The following is an 18,584-nucleotide window of genomic DNA, read 5'->3' on the forward strand; positions in this document are numbered from 1 at the left end:
TAGGATTTATTTCGGTGGAATAAAGTATATTTACAGTGAATAATACAACTGTACTTCACCCTGCCAGTGAAATTTTAGGGCAACATTTGTTAAACTTTAATTCGATGCTTTATTCAAACAACAACAAAACAGGGAACTAATGCGGTGATTTCAATCAGTATAACATTTATTAAACAACTTCTTAAACATGCTTTATTGTTCAACTACCATCGCTTCTATACAACAATTGTTCAACAAGCTTGTTGATTTATGGCTCTGAATTGTTTCTTGGGTAATTCAATGGATTTTCAACAAAATAGTCGTTCCTAAATTCATCATTGATGTGGAAAGTGAATATTTTGAGCAATTAAATAATTGTGTAGCATCAAAAACGATTTAAAAGTTTTGATTAAAGCCAAAATCTGCAATTTTCACTTTCCCTTGATTTTTAACATACATGGGGCAAGTGGGACATATTTGAACAACATTTTCGATAGGGCCATTTTACCTGTTTTTAGATTGTTGTCTAGTGAAAAATAACTTCGACACTCATATGTCATATGGATCTGAATCATATGCAGTTGATATCGTTGGTTTAGTTGTTAAGAAGTAGTGTACAGTTGATTTACCTAATGTGTATTTTACTTTCTGAAAATTATCTCCCTCATGGAAAAGAGCAATGGTTATATCTATGCAAAATTTTCCGGTTACAGTACAAACAATCTACTTATTCTACAATAGATCAACAGGTTTTGTCTTGTGTTTTGTTATTTTTAAACTTCGCATCAGATTAACAGATAAGATAAATGAAGTGCTTAAGACATGAATTGGCCATTTCGTTCTATTACAAATGTACAACACCGCCTGAATAAAAACGTTCCTTTTGAGGTTCTTCTTCTTCTTCTTCTTATTAGCATTACATCCCCACACTGGGACAGAGCCGCCTCGCAGCTTAGTGTTCATTAAGCACTTCCACAGTTGTTAACTGCGAGGTTTCTAAGCCAAGTTACCATTTTTGCATTCGTATATCATGAGGCTAGCACGATGATACTTTTATGCCCAGGGAAGTCGAGACAATTTCCAATCCGAAAATTGCCTAGACCGGCACCGGGAATCGAACCCAGCCACCCTCAGCATGGTCTTGCTTTGTAGCCGCGCGTCTTACCGCACTTTTGAGGTTCTAGTTTATGTAATAATTTGTGTTAAACAGAGAAACATTTATTCGAAAAGTGAACAAAGATTTGCTTATCTCTTCCATCTAACACATTTAGTAAGAAAGTAAGCTAATGTAAAGCCATACAACAGACAATTAAACGGTAAATCGGCTGTTGCCTAGATTTTATATCTGCTAACATTGTAATCCCTTTCTTTTGCCAAAAACAAAAGTCTGACAAGCAATAAACCTCCATCCATGATCTGAAATACTACGACTCAGAAATTACATGGGCATTATATCTACATTTTTCAAATTAGTTTAGTTCGACAGTATAGAGCAGAATAGGTCCCACTTGCCCCGTTTGAAGGGGTAAGTGGGTCCCTCAGGTAAATTTATTTAAGTTACTACCCATATTTTTTCAACTGAATAAATTGCTCACAACGCGTCTACACTTCAACAACGAAGCATATAATGATGTATCCGTGGTTAATGTCCTGAAATACCTTGTTTTCTAAGTATGCTTTGGCGATTTTGCTGAACTAGCGTTTTTTTAGGTCCCACTTGCCCCGGGGTACCTTATTAAAATCATTGCTTGTTGAGGTGGTGAAACTTACGTGGACGTGCATCAGCCAATCCGCCTCTGATTTGGTTGGAAATGTTGCAGACTACTGAAAATGCCCTCTCTGGTTCAACGGAAGTTGGACGAATGGTGTCAAGAGCGTCGAAAATCAGTGTCAAGTACTTGCCCCTAATCCCTTCTGATTCATTGTAGAAGAATTCTTCACGGATTGCTTGCAAGAATCCTTGTGTCGCAAGTGTTTTGCTCTGCTGCAATCTCTTCATGAGCTGCAGTCTCTTCAACGATCGCATCTGGATTTATTAGACTGGATATCTTTAAGAAAATGTCAAAATCGTTTCTGATCAATTGCTTCACTGCAGGATTATTCAAAAAAAGCGGTTTATTTTGATCTTTGCCTTTGGATTCGTTCTTTGAGATCATCAAATAAGGTGGCAATTTCTGTGGCTTGATTTGATAATTGCTCCATCATAAAATGGAGCGCCTCGTCGATACCGAATTCAGAACGGACATATTTTTTCAGCAAATTATTGATCATAGGATATCTCATTGAGAGAATTATATTTTTCATAATTTCATATATTGCGGGAAAATTCTCGACTATGTAAACAATGTTCAAAAAGTCAATGGCAATTAGACAGATGGCTAAGAGAATTAATCAACATGTATGATTAATGACGATGTCGATCGTTTTTTGCTGTAGCGTAAACGTCGTTAATATAGCTTACTTGTGCAAAGATTTATTCATGCGCGTAGAATTTTTTGTGTTTGTTTCACGGTGAGTATTTAGCTAAGGGAAGATCCATAAAGTACGTCACGCAAAAATCGGCGATTTTCAACTCCCCCTCCCCCCTTCGTCACACTTTTTGTAATAAACCTCTAACATTTGTGTATGGATCGTCACGCTGCTCTGAACCCCCCCTCCCCCCTAGAGGCGTGACGTACTTTGTGGACGGCCCCTAATATGTGTAAATGTTGGTAAAAACTACTCGATATTTTTGATTTTGACAGCAAAATTTGAAATACCGAAAATACCGGTATTTTTCGTCTCTAATACCGGTATTTTCGGTACTCAAAATTGGCCGGTAATACCGGTATTACCGGTTTCGGTACTACCGGTTAGACCACCCTATGTACCATAGAGGCCATTCCGGCCTTAGGCTGAATAAATAATAATAAAACCACATGTGACGCATCACTCGCCTATCGAAGCAGTTAGAACTATACCAGCGATCTCATACTTTGCCATCACAAACAGAACACTCGAGAGCAGGTATTGGAAGTGTGAGTGAGCATTGTGACCATTGATCTATTGTAATCTATGCTACATCCATAGCCAATGAGTGAACTGCCTCACTCAGATGGATGCCAACACGAGTGAGCGATCGTTGCTGTGATAATCAATGAGCAACGCAAGATCTTAGGAAGCTCATAACTTGCCCCGCGGCAAAGCATCAAGTACCTAGGCTTAGATTAACCTGAGTTTTTCTCATGATCTGATTTAAGTCAATGCCTGCTCGAGAGCCTTACGGTTACATGTTACCAAACTCTTACCATTACTGTTGAACTGTTGACAAACATGCTGAAATCAAAAAGCTCGTTATGCAATTGACACATCAGGAAACTGAAAAAGCCAACAGTGTTCTGATATTTATCGCTAGACAAATTTGCGTCAATTTAAACAATAAGACTCTTCTATATAAAATTGTTGCTTTTTTCTATACGGGAATGCAGCAGAAAGACGGATAAAATGTTAAAATGACAGCTGATACCAGAAAAGAGGCGCGTAATGAGCAAAGCGACTTGATGGCTAGACAGCGCATTTAGAAAATCGAATGTGCCAATCGCTAGCAATTGAACCTACGAGGGTTGCTTGTTCCTGGATCACTCATGTAGTATCGGTTGCATTGTGATGTAAACAGCGGGCTTCGCTTAATAGGTGCTGTACTATGTACAACGGTGTGAGTCAGCTTATCGACGACAAAATAAGTGAGATGCCAAAAAATACGACATTCTACGGTGGGCTGGTTAGATTACGGTAATGTGAATAGGGACATGGAAAACGTGAATAAAAAGAGCAGAAAAGTTTCAATAGACATTGTTTGCAATGAGCGGTAATACGAGTGGTGGTTCACTATTTCAGTGAAAGTGTCCATTATTCGTACAGAGCCCATAATACGCATATAAACCTTAATGCCATTCACTTTTGGTTTTGTTTATCCTATTACACATTAATAAAACCCGACTTAATCCACCTACAGTGAACGCAACCCTTCTTACACTTTTGAATGGTTGTGTGTGCCCAGTGCATATTACAATTTCTATGCATATGACCTTCAATTGAATATAAAATAACTGATATTATCATGCTTTTATCGATTTCAAAATAAAAAAAGGATATTTCTGAAAATTTAACAATTTTTAAAAAATACAAAAAGACTGCAGATTTGATTTGCCGCCTTAAATGGCAATATTACAGCTTCTGTTTAATTCTTCATTAGTAGTCTGAAAATATGTCTCATATTCGTATTTCACAGATATCTCTGAAACCGAATTTCCAATTGCAGAAAAAAAAATGAATGGGTCCAATGACAAAAACATAGCTTTCGTTTAAAGATAAAATCGCACAAATCGGTCCAAGGACGACTGAGATCTTGATGGGACATATTTTACCAATGTGTGAAGTTGATACGTCTAATGCTTTATGTTCGTATTTCAGAGATATCTCCGGAACCCAATGTCTAATTGCAAAAACAAAATACAATGAGTTCAATGGCAAAGTCATAGCTTTCGTTTAAAGATAAAATCATGCAAATTGGTTTACAGACGGCTGAGATATTCATGTGACATTATTTTGTTAGTTTTCTGAAAATGCACTTCATGTTCGTATTTCTCACATATCTCTGGAACCAAATGTCCGATTGCAAAAAAATTGAACTCGTACAATGACAAAGTCATAGCTTTCGTTTAGTGTTAAAATCGTGCAAATCGGTCCACGGACGGCTGAGATCTTGATGTGAGATTTTTGTAACGCACACACATACGCACACACGCACACACGCACACACACACACACACACACACACACACACACACACACACACACACACACACACACACACACACACACACACACACACACACACACACACACACACACACACACACACACACACACACACACACACACACACACACACACATACATACATGTGCTCAGTTCGTCGAGCTGAGTTGATTGGTATATACGACTTGGGTCTCCGAGCCTCGGATAAAAAGTCGGTTTTCAAGCGATCTTTATACCCTTCTTGGGGTGTAAGAAGGGTGAAAAGAGATATTTCTGAAAATTTAACAATTTTTAAAAAATACAAAAAGGCTGCAGATTTGATTTGCCGCCTTAAATGGCAATATTACAGCTTCTGTTTAAGCCCGAAAGAGTTCAAATCGGGTCATAGACGGCTGAGATATTGGTGTGACAATTTTTCATTAGTAGTCTGAAAATATGTCTCATATTCGTATTTCACAGATATCTCTGAAACCGAATTTCCGATTGCAGAAAAAATTAATGAGTCCAATGACAAAAACATAGCTTTCGTTTAAAGATAAAATCGCACAAATCGGTCCAAGGACGATTGAGATCTTGTTGGGACATATTTTACCAATGTGTGAAGTTGATACGTCTAATGCTTTATGTTCGTATTTCAGAGATATCTCCGGAACCCAATGTCTAATTGCAAAAACAAAATACAATGGGTTCAATGGCAAAGTCATAGCTTTCGTTTAAAGATAAAATCATGCAAATTGGTTTACAGACGGCTGAGATATTCATGTGACATTATTATGTTAGTTTTCTGAAAATGCACTTCATGTTCGTATTTCTCACATATCTCTGGAACCAAATGTCGGGTTGCCAAAAAAAAAATTTAACTCGTACAATGACAAAGACATAGCTTTCGTTTAGTGTTAAAATCGTTCAAATCGGTCCACGGACGGCTGAGATCTTGATGTGAGATTTTGTAACGCACACACACACACACACACACACACACACACACACACACACACACACATACATACATGTGCTCAGTTCGTCGAGCTGAGTTGATTGGTATATACGACGTGGGTCTCCGAGCCTCGGATAAAAAGTCGGTTTTTCAAGCGATCTTTATACCCTTCTTAGGGTGTAAGAAGGGTAAAAAGGAATATTTCTGAAAATTTAACAATTTTTAAAAAATACAAAAAGACTGCAGATTTGATTTGCCGCCTTAAATGGCAATATTACAGCTTCTGTTTAAGCCCAAAAGAGTTCAAATCGGGTCATAGACGGCTGAGATATTGGTGTGACAATTCTTCATTAGTAGTCTGAAAATATGTCTCATATTCGTATTTCACAGATATCTCTGAAACCGAATTTCCAATTGCAGAAAAAAATGAATGGGTCCAATGACAAAAACATAGCTTTCGTTTAAAGATAAAATCGCACAAATCGGTCCAAAGACGACTGAGATCTTGATGGGACATATTTTACCAATGTGTGAAGTTGATACGTCTAATGCTTTATGTTCGTATTTCAGAGATACCTCCGGAACCCAATGTCTAATTGCAAAAACAAAATACAATGAGTTCAATGGCAAAGTCATAGCTTTCGTTTAAAGATAAAATCATGCAAATTGGTTTACAGACGGCTGAGATATTCATGTGGCATTATTATGTTAGTTTTCTGAAAATGCACTTCATGTTTGTATTTCTCACATATCTCTGGAATTAAATGTCCGATTGCAAAAAAAATTGAACTCGTACAATGACAAAGTCATAGCTTTCGTTTAGTGTTAAAATCGTCCACGGTCCACGGACGGCTGAGATCTTGATGTGAGATTTTTGTAACGCACACACATACGCACACACGCACACACGCACACACATACATACATGTGCTCAGTTCGTCGAGCTGAGTTGATTGGTATATACGACTTGGGTCTCCGAGCCTCGGATAAAAAGTCGGTTTTTCAAGCGATCTTTATACCCTTCTTAGGGTGTAAGAAGGGTAAAAAGGTTTTAGCTCTAAAAAGTAAGAAAAAAAAAATTCGAGGTTGTTGCCAAAATCGGGAAGAAAATGTTGCCAAAAACGGGTGTTGCCAAAATCGGGGGTAGACAAAAACGGGTGTTGCCAAAATCGGGATGGGACTGTAGGTACAATTTTTTTTTCCACAAAATGAATTTCATATTCACTTCCTCATGACGTAATCAGCTCAAAATATCCAAAATTGTTACTTACGACCTATTCAAAATTCAGTCTAGATTTGGAAAATTTTTGATTTAAAAAATGTATTGGAGGTAACCACTTTTTTTCGAAAGGACTCGAATCCAATGACCCTCAGTACACTAGACTAGCGCTTTTAACCAACTAAGCTACGAAGGCCTTCGCAACTTAACGGCTACTTAATGAGCCCGAGATTCCCAAATCTGACGCATAGTCGAAGCACATGTGTGTAGTACACATTAACATTTGAGTGTTTGCCGAGTTTTCCTTTGATTTATTCAGAATGTATTGAAATATATTCCATAGATTTTGATGGCAAACTGGGGTATGCAAAACCCCATTTCTCGATCATTTCTTTTCTTGCTGGGAAAGTTGAAAAAATGAATCTAGAAAATCCAAAGAATCATAAAATGTTTGAGCTAACGCGTGCTTTGCCAAAGTTGGTTGACTTTTCCGTTTATTCAGCACGCATGCGTTCCTTCACAGGAGTCATTTACTCTCTCACCTAATTCCGGGTAAATTATTGATTCAAATGAAGGAATCCAGGGTTGTTACGGAGATCCTAAAATATTTTCCGCGCCAAATCCGCGCCGACTAAAATCAAATCCGCGCCATTTCCGCGCGACGTGAAATCCATTCCGCGCCAAATCCGCGCGATCCAGATCTAAATTCTAAGCAAATACACGTTAAATGTCAATTTTTGTATAACAATTTATTGAACGTCTTCTCTTCAAGTTCTTTTCTTACAATATTACTGATTTCAAATATGATTTTAAACTGCAGCATATGTTTGTATCGAAATGCTAATAGGACTAATAAAACCGCAGTAAGTATTACAACCCTACTAAATGTCCATATTCACCACTAGAAGTACTGAATCTAAGGGAACAAGAACTAAACAGTCAAAATTATTTGCATAAGCACCGCTATTTGGATTAGATTATGTCTTTGGCATGTTTTGTTCCGTTATTGTCAGGGTTTTTTTGTTAATAGAACTTTAAAAAATTCAGCACAAGGTACGTTGATATACAAATGAATGTTAAGGTGACTCGGGGAAGCACTACACACCGTATTGTTTTTCCTATCTTTTATCTCTTCTAGCGTTATCACCTTGTAACTTTGGAGCGGCGTATTACGGTTTTTAGTTGATTGATGTAACTGTAAATGTATCAGCATGTAGATGGCGAGTAAGCACGCGTCGCTGATGCTTTTTCAAAATCATATTTGTTGTAGAAATAAAATTAAGCATTCAATGATGAAAATGATGACGGTTTAATGATTGTTCGTGCTTCCTGTATCCCCTTAAGGCCAGATTTGATCATAATTGATTAAAGATAAACGTGGCAAATATTTAAAAATCTGTCAAAACCGCAATTTCTTTTGAAGTAATTAATTATGCAGCTTTGTAGTAGTTATTGACAAGACAAACTTGCGTAGATATTAAGAAATTAGACAATGAAGCTAAGTTTTTTAAACAAAACTTCTGTAAAACAAATATTTGAATTCATATCAAGAAACAAGTAATACAAAATCTAAAATAGTTGCTCAAGCTCCGTTTATTTTTTAAGTTAGAATCAAGCGTAAATTCCTTCAAAGATTCCAGAGAAATATTTTTAGAAATTTCAGAAGATATTTCTTTGGAAATACGGCAGAATAATATGCGTAAACTCCAACAGAAATTAATCCGTTATTTCTCCTTCAATTCTTGTAACAAGCTTTTTTTAAAGTTCATGCAGAAATTTGTTTGACCATTCTTACTGGAATTTATCTTTCGTGCGCAGATTCATCCCAGAAATTTCTGCGGGTCATCCTCCGGAAATTTTCATAGAAATGTTTGCTGAAATCCAACTGCCATTGAATATGCTGAAGTACAGAAGTCGCTCCAAATTATCTGTGGGAATTCTTCCGAGTATTCTTACAAAAATTCCCAGTGAAATTATTTTGTAATTCATTTAAGAATTTTATCATGACTTCAAGTAAACTCTCCTCAAATAACCTGCGGAAAATCTTCAGAGCTTACTTGCGGAAATCCCTTCATGAATTCCTGCGGAAATCGCTTTAAAAATTCTTGCTGAAATTGATTGGTGACTTCCTGCGGAAAAACTCCCGGTCCTATTATTGAGAAATTATTAAAGAAATTTCTGTGATCATCGCTATAACTCTTTTGTAAATTCAAGGCGGCATTCTTTTCGATTTTCTATAGTCATTCCTGAGGTCACCGCTCCAGGAAATTCCTCCAAAAATGTATTTATAATTTTTCGGATTTTTAATGCTGCAGAAATCCTTTTTACGCTGTGGAAATTTATTTGCAAGGAATTTATACAAGGATCACCATAGGGTCCTTGTGGAAAATTCTTTAGGAATTTTCTTTGTTTTCTGTTGGTAATCCTGTAAAATCGGAGTTAACCGAAAACATCATAAAAACCCGCCAGAAATAACTTTTGAGAATCATTTTCTAATTTTTGATCGACTTTCTGCGGAAGAACTTATTAAAATGAGGCATCTGCATTAAATTACAGAACATTTTTATGTTTTCAATTGTTGTATAAACCCTTATTCGTTCTAGATGAATGTTATAAAGGAAATATAAAATGTTCCAATATTATGAAAGAATTCTTGACTACTTTTGAAGAATGATATAATATATCATGCTGAGTGGTTCATCGTAAAAGAAACAACCAATTAGAAACTGACAAACATTTTGGAATTACAAAGAAATTGACAAGATGAAAATGGGTGTTCATGTCCTTCAATAGACAACATGGTTTGTGTGCGTCGTGTTTTAGAATGGATTAAAAATGACAACAAGTGGCGTATCTCTCCTCACAACATTTGTTTTAATAATGCTTGAGAGTGTAATACATGCCATTAAATAAGGACTTGTACATATCCGAAAAATAATGTTAAATAACCTTGAAACGTAAATTTTTTTACAACACCATTGTAAAAGAAAATAAAGCCCATCTATAGATAGGCATCAAACTAATTTTCAAATAAACTTCCTTAGATTTAGCATTTTATTTATTAAATTTCCACCTAAAACTAAATCCGCGCCAAATCCGCGCGAAACCCTAAAATCGTTATGAAAATCCGCGCCAAATCCGCGAAAACCGCGAAATCCGCGAAAATCGCGAAATCCGCGTAGTCGTAACAACCCTGGGAATCATGTATTCCTAGCAAATGCGTGTTTCTAACGAAGGAATGATTACCTCATTAGAAATTCTTCCGAGCAAATGCATACGTTTAAAAGATGAGTTAAATGATTTATTTTACCTACTTGCTTTATGATGGAAAATACGCAATTGTGAAAAAAGAACAAATCCAAATACAATCATACACTTCTCAATTACATTCAAGATAGTACTGTCATCATTGCCCCAATTAGGAATAAAAAACTGCCGCTTTGAGCGATTAAATATCATTTCTTTCACACTTTTGTTGTTCTCCATTTGTTTTTCAATTTCGATTGACTTTCTTCGTTTCTTTCTTTGCAGTTTCTCACATTTTCATCGCAGAAAAAAATATATTTATACTTCATATACGCCATGTGCTTGCACTTTAATTGGCGCTTCTACACACTTCCCTATTTACAACCCATTCTGTGTGTGTATGCGCGTTGTGTGTGGATCAATATTTTATCTCTATTAAAAAAAATCAATCTATTACTTGTTTTCGTGGGTTCAATTTTAGGTCTTCTTTTTATTTTTATTTTTTTATTTGTTATCAGTGGGAAGGGAGAAAGTGCACCATTCTACTCGTATCGTTTCCTTGCTTCTTATATAATACATCACGCATTCACGCACTTTTCTATTGTAAAGATTCCTCTAGTTTTTCGGTATTGGTTTCTTTAGCAATTAATATCATTGCCGCACACGTTGTGCGTGTGCTGTTACCCACGTTATTTTTATGGGGTTAAAATTGAAGTATTATGGCATTACGATTTCTTCTCAAAATTATTTTCTTTAAGGAAGCATTCTCTATTTTGTTCTTCATTTTTTTCGTGTTTATTTCACATTTTTGGGATTATTTTTGGCATTGATCCAACAAAAAAGAAATAAATGAAAAGGGACATAGGAGCAGAAGTTTAGGCTTAAAATAAGTGTAAATGTTACAGCTTCTTTGCTCAGTCAAAGTAATATCATTATATTTTAATAGACTACAGTTGTAAAAAATAGTGTTTTTCTTCGAAATTCAATAAAGATGATAGCAAACAAAATACATTAGTGGAAGTACGATACAATAATTACACTGGAAATACGATGAATAAGCAGACAACGACGGATTTTTTTAAATATGGTTACGAAACATTTTTCAGTCCTTAGGGAAGATCCATTAATTACGTAACGCAAAAACTGGCAATTTTCAACCCCCCCTCCCCCCTATGTCACACTTTTTGTATGAATCATTGAAAATTTTTGTATGGATTGTCACACTTCGGTCAACCCCCCTCCCCCCTCTAAGCGTTACGTAATTTGTGGATGTTTCCTTATTTGTGTGAATTTTCAAATGGTTATAGACCACATGGAATAAGTGGCTAATATAGCTCTAGATTCTCACAATTTAATCAGAAGGAATTCCTGGAGAAAATCGAGGATGGAAGAACTCTAGAACGAGCTCCAGGAGGAATAATTCCTGGAGGAACTCCTGAAAAAAGGAGAAATCTTTGGAAGAAAGCCAGTAACAAATTCTGGATGAGCTCCGAGAGGAATTCCTGGAGGAATTCCAAAAAGAATTTTTGGAGGGGCCCCAGGAGCAACTTCAAGCAGAACTCCTGGGGGAACTTCAAAAGGTATTCTTTGAGAGACTCCAGGAGGAACTCAGTATTTTAATGTGGTAAAGCTTTCAGTGGTAAAACATGTTTCAGACTCTCTCGTTGATTTGCTTTGGAATCGTTCGAATCGATTTGTTTTAGAATCAGTCGAAGATTTGCTTCGAATTCGGAATTTAATTCGGAGTCTCTCGACGTTTTGCCTCGGAAACCCTTAATGATTTGCTACGAAATCCCTCGACGAATTGCTTTGGAATCTTTCGACAATTCGCTTCGTCGAAGTCTCGTCGGTTTGCTTCGGAATCCCTCGAAAAATTTAGTTCGGAGTTCCTCGACGAGTTACTTCGGAACATTCAACGATTTGCTTCGAAATCCTTTAACGATCCCTGCAACATTCCTGAAGGATTCTTTTCGAAATCGTTGGAGGATCCTTTTCGGAATACCTGGAGGATTATTTCGGAGTCTCTCAACGATTTGCTCCGGGATACCTCGACAGGTTGCTTCGGAGTCCTTCTACGATTTGCTTCTACCTCCCTGGAACACTGCCTACGAAATCCCTGGAACATTCACGTCGGAACTCCTGGAACATTCCCATCGGAATCCCTGGAGTATTCCCGTCGGAATTCCTGGAGGATTCCATTCGGAATCTAGAAGATTCTCATTGGAATCCCTGAAACATTTCCGTCGAATTCTCAGAAGCATTCCCGAAATCCGAATCTCGAAACATTATCGTAGCAATCCTTGGAACATTCCCGTTCAAATTTCTGGAATATTCCAGTCAGAAATCCTTGAGGATGGAGGATCCTTAGAAGGATATCATTAGAATCCCTGGAACCATCCCCTCGGAATCTCTGAAATTTTCCCGTTGGAATTCCTGAAACATTCCCGTCGGAATCTCCGGAGGATTCCCATCGACATCCCTGGAGGATCTGGAATTCCTGGAACATTCCCTTCGGACTCCCTGAAATATTCCCTTCAGAATCCCTGGAGGTTCCTTCGGTATTCTTAGAGGATTCCCGTCGGAGTCCCTGGAGGAATGTTGCATTATTATTATTATTTCAAGAGATAGATAGAATATTTATGAAATATGCAAAAATATCCACTGCCTACCGCGGTTGGAACTTTTGAGTGTGCGGGGCACACCCGAGTTCTACTATACTGAGTTGGCCTTTTACGCGAATACATTTCATCAATTTCTCGGTTGACCTAAATTACTCCAACTTTGTAAATACCACCCAATTTTTCTTCGATTTCTTTGGATTTTTTGGTGGGGTAAACTCAATGTTTCATCAAGTCCAAAGGCCAGAAACAAGCAAAAACAAACCGCATAAAAAGCGACCCCAGTGTAGACACAATAAGCCATTTTATGAGACAGATTCGATCAGCTGATCGAAACTTTGAGTGGACGGCTCGGTCTTTGTTTTGGTAAATTTGCATGCAAACCATCATCATTTCATTCCATTTTCGCAAATGTTCCTTGTAAAATGTAAATACTTATTAGTGTTAGGTGTCCTGTCTTTTGAGCTTTCACCATTCGAGCATTTTGATCAATGTGGTGTAAGAGAAGGCTTGAATTCACTGAATCAGCACCTTCTTATATGCAACATTGGTCAAAATGCTCGGAGCGGTTGGTGCAGTTGACCTCCAAAAAAGTCAAATCAGAGACTGACCCGCAGGCAGGCTGGCGGCCATTACCGCTCGCGGAAAACTGGATAAAATGGCTTATGCAACGTACACACCAGTCAAGCAGTTTGACGAACATTTACTCCACCTCTCGTTTATTCAATCATCCATCAAGTTTTACCAACAGCGGCACGAACACACGCTGAACCACACGGGTTCAATTATTTTCTCCCGAGAAGTTGTTTCTTTGCGTTAGAAACCTCGAACAGTTTTTTGAATCTTTAATTTTTGTGATTTTTTATAGTTATTAACACCTCGAACAGGTTGTGGACCCAACGGAAAGCTTCTGATAAAAAAAAATGAAGAGTGGAGATTTTCATTATTTTTTTTCGGGCTAAAATTGTCTTGTCTTCCTATCAAGTATGGTCGTTCTCCGTAAAAGTGTTGCTGCGGAGGGTGTTGCTCCGAAAACACATTGAACCAGGTATTGGACGTTTGGTGAAACGGAGACGAGAAATCGTTGGCCACGACCCATTTAATCACCCAGTCAACATGGGCTGATTCGTACCAAGACGATGGCGGACAGGTGATTAGCTTTGAAGCCGAACCATGCGAAAACTACGCTAGGGCAGCGAGTGACAGTCCTTCAGCAAACCACGAAAAAATAATTACAAGGTAGATGACAGGATGGATACCATGGAATCAGGACACATCGAAGAAGGGGACATAATGGTATCATTCGACGTAGCGGCATTGTTCCCTAGCGTTCCAGTGAGAGATGCTCTGAATCTTCTTGAGGATTGGCTGCTCACACAAAGGACGGAAGCAACATGGCGAGGAAAGGTGAAATGTGCTTAAATCTGGCAAGGCTATGTATGACGGAGTACTACTTCACATTTCGTGGCAACTACTATAAACAGACAAAGGGAACACCGATGGGAAATCCACTATCACTGTTTTTCTGCGAACTGTCCATGGCGAATTTGGAGAACAACCTACAGGAACAAGGAATACTACCCGAGAGATGGTAGAGATACGTCGAAGACATCTTCAGCATCATCAACCGAAAGGATCTACTCAGGATTCTGGAAGCGATAAACAACGTGCATAAGGACATCAAATTTACCTTCAAGGAGGAAAAAGAAGGTAAGCTACCTTTCTTGGATCTACTGGTCATCAGGGAAGCAAATACAACATTAAGCCTCGAAATCTACAGGAAGCTCACGAACACGATGAGAGTCATCCCATATACATCGAACCATTCGTGGTTACATAAAATGGTAGCATTTCATCACATGGTGAGTGAGTAATGGTGAGTTGACATCCGGGAAGGGGCGTCTAACATAGCTCTGGTCCTCACCAGTTCCAATACTCACGCTTCCACGGGACTTCCGATGACAATTGACCACCAGCTAAGGGTTGCGTACTTAGCCTGGGTTATTCGGACATCAGCTAGAGTGAGAGGGTGGGGTCTGCCTAGGATGTGGTAGGGTTCGACAGTGGGCTCTGTTGAACTTCTATAAAAAGCTGCATGTGTCCCCAAGTAGGCCCTATCAAAACGACCGTGTGCCGCTCAAAGCGCACTAGCCTAGTCCTGGTGTTGGGTGGGACTTTAAACAAATTTGACCCGACTGATCGAGCGTCTGTTCACCAAGGAGGTGCGGCTCCAACAGCGTCTGGTCTGGCATCCAGCGGCTGAGTATGAAATGCTATTCCCCGGAAGCTATACCTAAGATGGCAGCCCCATCCCGGTGGATAGGGAACCTTGGGCCAACAACCTACTGTTCCCGAAACATCAATTTGTTCGAGAATCCGATAATGAAAGAATACGGACTGATTTTACGCCGACGACTCTTAGCGCGAAACAACGGACACGAATAGGAACATGGAACGTTTTAACCCTAGCCTAGCAGGGTAAATTGGCACAACTTTCCAATGAGGCACGCCGCATGAAGCTTGAGATCCTGGGACTGAGTGAAGTCCGTTGGCCAAACTTTGGAGAACACAGAACGCCGTCGGGACAAGTTCTGCTATACTCTGGTTTACGAGGTGAACACGTTCCCCGGCATCGCGGAGTTGGCTTCCTACTAAGCGCTCAGGCACACTCTGCGCTTATGATGTGGGAACCTCTAAGTGAAAGGATAATCGTTGCCAGATTTAGAACACGGGTCCGAAACCTTACTATAATCCAATGTTATGCGCCAACCGATGCTGCCGACCTGCAAGACAAAGAGAACTTCTACAGTCAACTCAATGCCGTCGTAGATAGAATTCCGAAGGGTGATATCAAGATCTGTTTGGGCGACTTCAATGCGAAGATCGGATCCGACAACTCGAACCATGAGCGCATTATGGGACGCCATGGTCTCGGAGAAATGAGCGAAAACGGAGAGCTGTTCGCAGAATTTTGTGGTAATAACGACATGGTGATCGGGGGATCGCTCTTCCCTCATCGACCGGTTCACAAGGTCACGTGGGTCTCCCGTGACGGCTTTACAGAAAATCAAATCGACCACATCTGCATCAGCGGGAAATGGAAACGGAGCCTTCTTGATGTACGGAATAAACGTAGTGCCGATATCTGTTCATCACCTCCTCATCGGCGAAATACGCCTGCGCATTGCCCGGATTCGTCGGCAGGAGAAAATAGTTGGACGACGATTCTACACACGCCGACTGGAAGATGCCACGGTGAAACGGTCCTTCGTTGAAGAACTGGAGATGCGTGCTGCAGATATTCCGGAAGGTGGCAGCGTGGAAGACCAATGGACCGCCATCAAGAATGCCTTCATCGCCACCAGCGAGAACAATCTGGGTGAACTACGCACCCAGAGAAAACAATGGATCACCGATGAGACCTGGAGAAAGATAGAGGAGCGAAGAGAAGCCAAAGCCGCGACAGAGCGATCCAAAACCAGAGGAGCCAAAGTCTTAGCCTGTCAACAATACGCGACTCTTGAGAAGGAAGTAAAACGCTCATGTCGACGGGACAAGCGAGCGTGGGCAGACTCTCTGGCCGACGAAGGAGAGAGAGCCGCCGCAACCGAGGACATTCGCCTCCTCTACGATATCTCACGACGCTTAAGCGGGGCGGAGATGAATGCAACGATGCCTGTGAAAGACGCGAATGATCAGTTATTGACCGACCCAACTGACCAGCTGAAACGCTGGTTCGAGCACTTCGAACAACTTTTTCAAGTGCCAGCCAGCCCATCACCACCTCGGCATGATCTGCCTAGGATCCGACGTATAACACGCGTCAATACCGAAGTTCCATCACTGCTAGAGATTCAAACAGCCATCCAAAGCATGAAATCGAATAAAGCCCCAGGGATCGACCGCATATCAGCCGAGATGCTCGAAGCTGACCCCATGACATCCGCTCAACTACTACATCGTTTATTTCGTAATATCTGGGACACCGCAACTTTCCCGGTCGACTGGATGCAAGGTATCTTAGTGAAGGTGCCCAAAAAGGGTGACCTGACTGTATGCGATAACTGGCGAGGCATTATGTTGCTGTGCACCGTTCTCAAAGTTCTGTGCAAAATTATCCTAGCCCGGATTCAGGAGAAGATCGATGCGACTCTCCGGCGGCAGCAAGCCGGATTCCGTGCCGGAAGATCCTGTGTGGACCATATTGTCACGCTCCGCATCATTCTGGAGCAGGTCAACGAATTCCAAGAGTCCCTTTACTTGGTATTCATTGACTACGAAAAAGCTTTCGACCGTCTCAATCACGAGAATATGTGGGGCGCCCTGAGACGCAAGGGAGTTCCTGAGAAAATTATCGGCCTCATCGAGGCACAGTACGAGGCCTTCTCGTGTAGAGTGCTGCACAATGGGGTCTTGTCCGACCCTATCCGGGTCGTAGCTGGTGTGAGGCAAGGATGTATTCTATCACCGTTACTGTTCCTCATCGTAATCGACGAGATTCTGGTAGATGCGATTGACCGTGAACCAAACCGCGGGCTGTTATGGCAGCCTATAACCATGGAGCACCTAAATGACTTCGAATTGGCGGATGATGTTGCACTCCTCGCGCAACGGCGCTCTGATATGCAGAGTAAGCTCAACGACCTTGCCGAGCGCTCCTCTTCAGCAGGTTTAGTCATCAACGTCAACAAAACCAAATCGTTGGATGTAAACACGGTGACTCCTTCCAGTTTCACAGTAACCGGGCAACCAGTGAAAAATGTTGAAAGCTTCCAATATCTTGGTAGCCAAATGGCGTCAGACGGCGGTACTAAGATCGACATAGGCGCGCGGATAAAGAAAGCAAGGGCTCCCTTTGCGAGTTTGAGAAATATCTGGAAAAACAGGCAGATAAGTGAACGCACCAAAATACGAATTTTCAACTCTATCGTGAAATCTGTGCTGTTATACGCTAGCGAAACATGGTGTGCATCAGTGGAGAACACTCAACGGCTACAGGTGTTCATTAACAGATGCCTGCGGTATATAATTCGGGCCTGGTGGCCTCACAACTGGATCTCAAACAACGAGCTCCATCGTCGTTTTCACCAGAGGCCGATAGCAACAGAAATTCGGGATCGGAAGTGGGGCTGGGTCGGCCACACTCTACGTAGGGGCGGAAACGAAATCTGTAAACAAGCATTAGACTGGAACCCAGCAGGAAATCGCAGCAGAGGCAGACCCAGAGGCTCATGGCAGCGAAGCCTCAATAATGAAGTAAAAGAAGTCGACCGAAATCTAACATGGCAACAGGTTAAAGCGATAGCCGGGCAACGCTCAGGATGGATATCTTTCAAGTCGGCCCTTTGCATCACCGGAGGTGTACACTGCCGTCATACACATATTTGTCCCATGTTTGCTGGGATTTCCTATGTACATGGGACAGTTATGCGTAGAACGGCAGTACAGGATTCATAAGTAAGTAAATAAGTAAGAAAAACAAAGATGATCGCATGGGTTGCAATTGATGATGATGATGATGATACTACCATCTATTGTAGCAAGGCATCTGCCGATAGCACTGGCCATATCTGACAAACGATTTGATCATGATTATATTATTGATTGTATTTCATCAGACTCCTGTATGAAGGGCCAAAAATGGATGGGGTGGTTCCATAAGCAAAGACGCTTATGCGAATCCACGGGATGAGTAGAGAATCTCCTTCCAGAAGAAAGTTCGTACAAACAATAATACAATTAAGCCCTCATTTCCCAGATTGACCCAATAGATGGGGAGAAGAGC

Source organism: Armigeres subalbatus, chromosome 1, assembly GCF_024139115.2.
Source record: "Armigeres subalbatus isolate Guangzhou_Male chromosome 1, GZ_Asu_2, whole genome shotgun sequence".
In the NCBI taxonomy this organism is placed as follows: Eukaryota; Metazoa; Arthropoda; class Insecta; order Diptera; family Culicidae; genus Armigeres; species Armigeres subalbatus.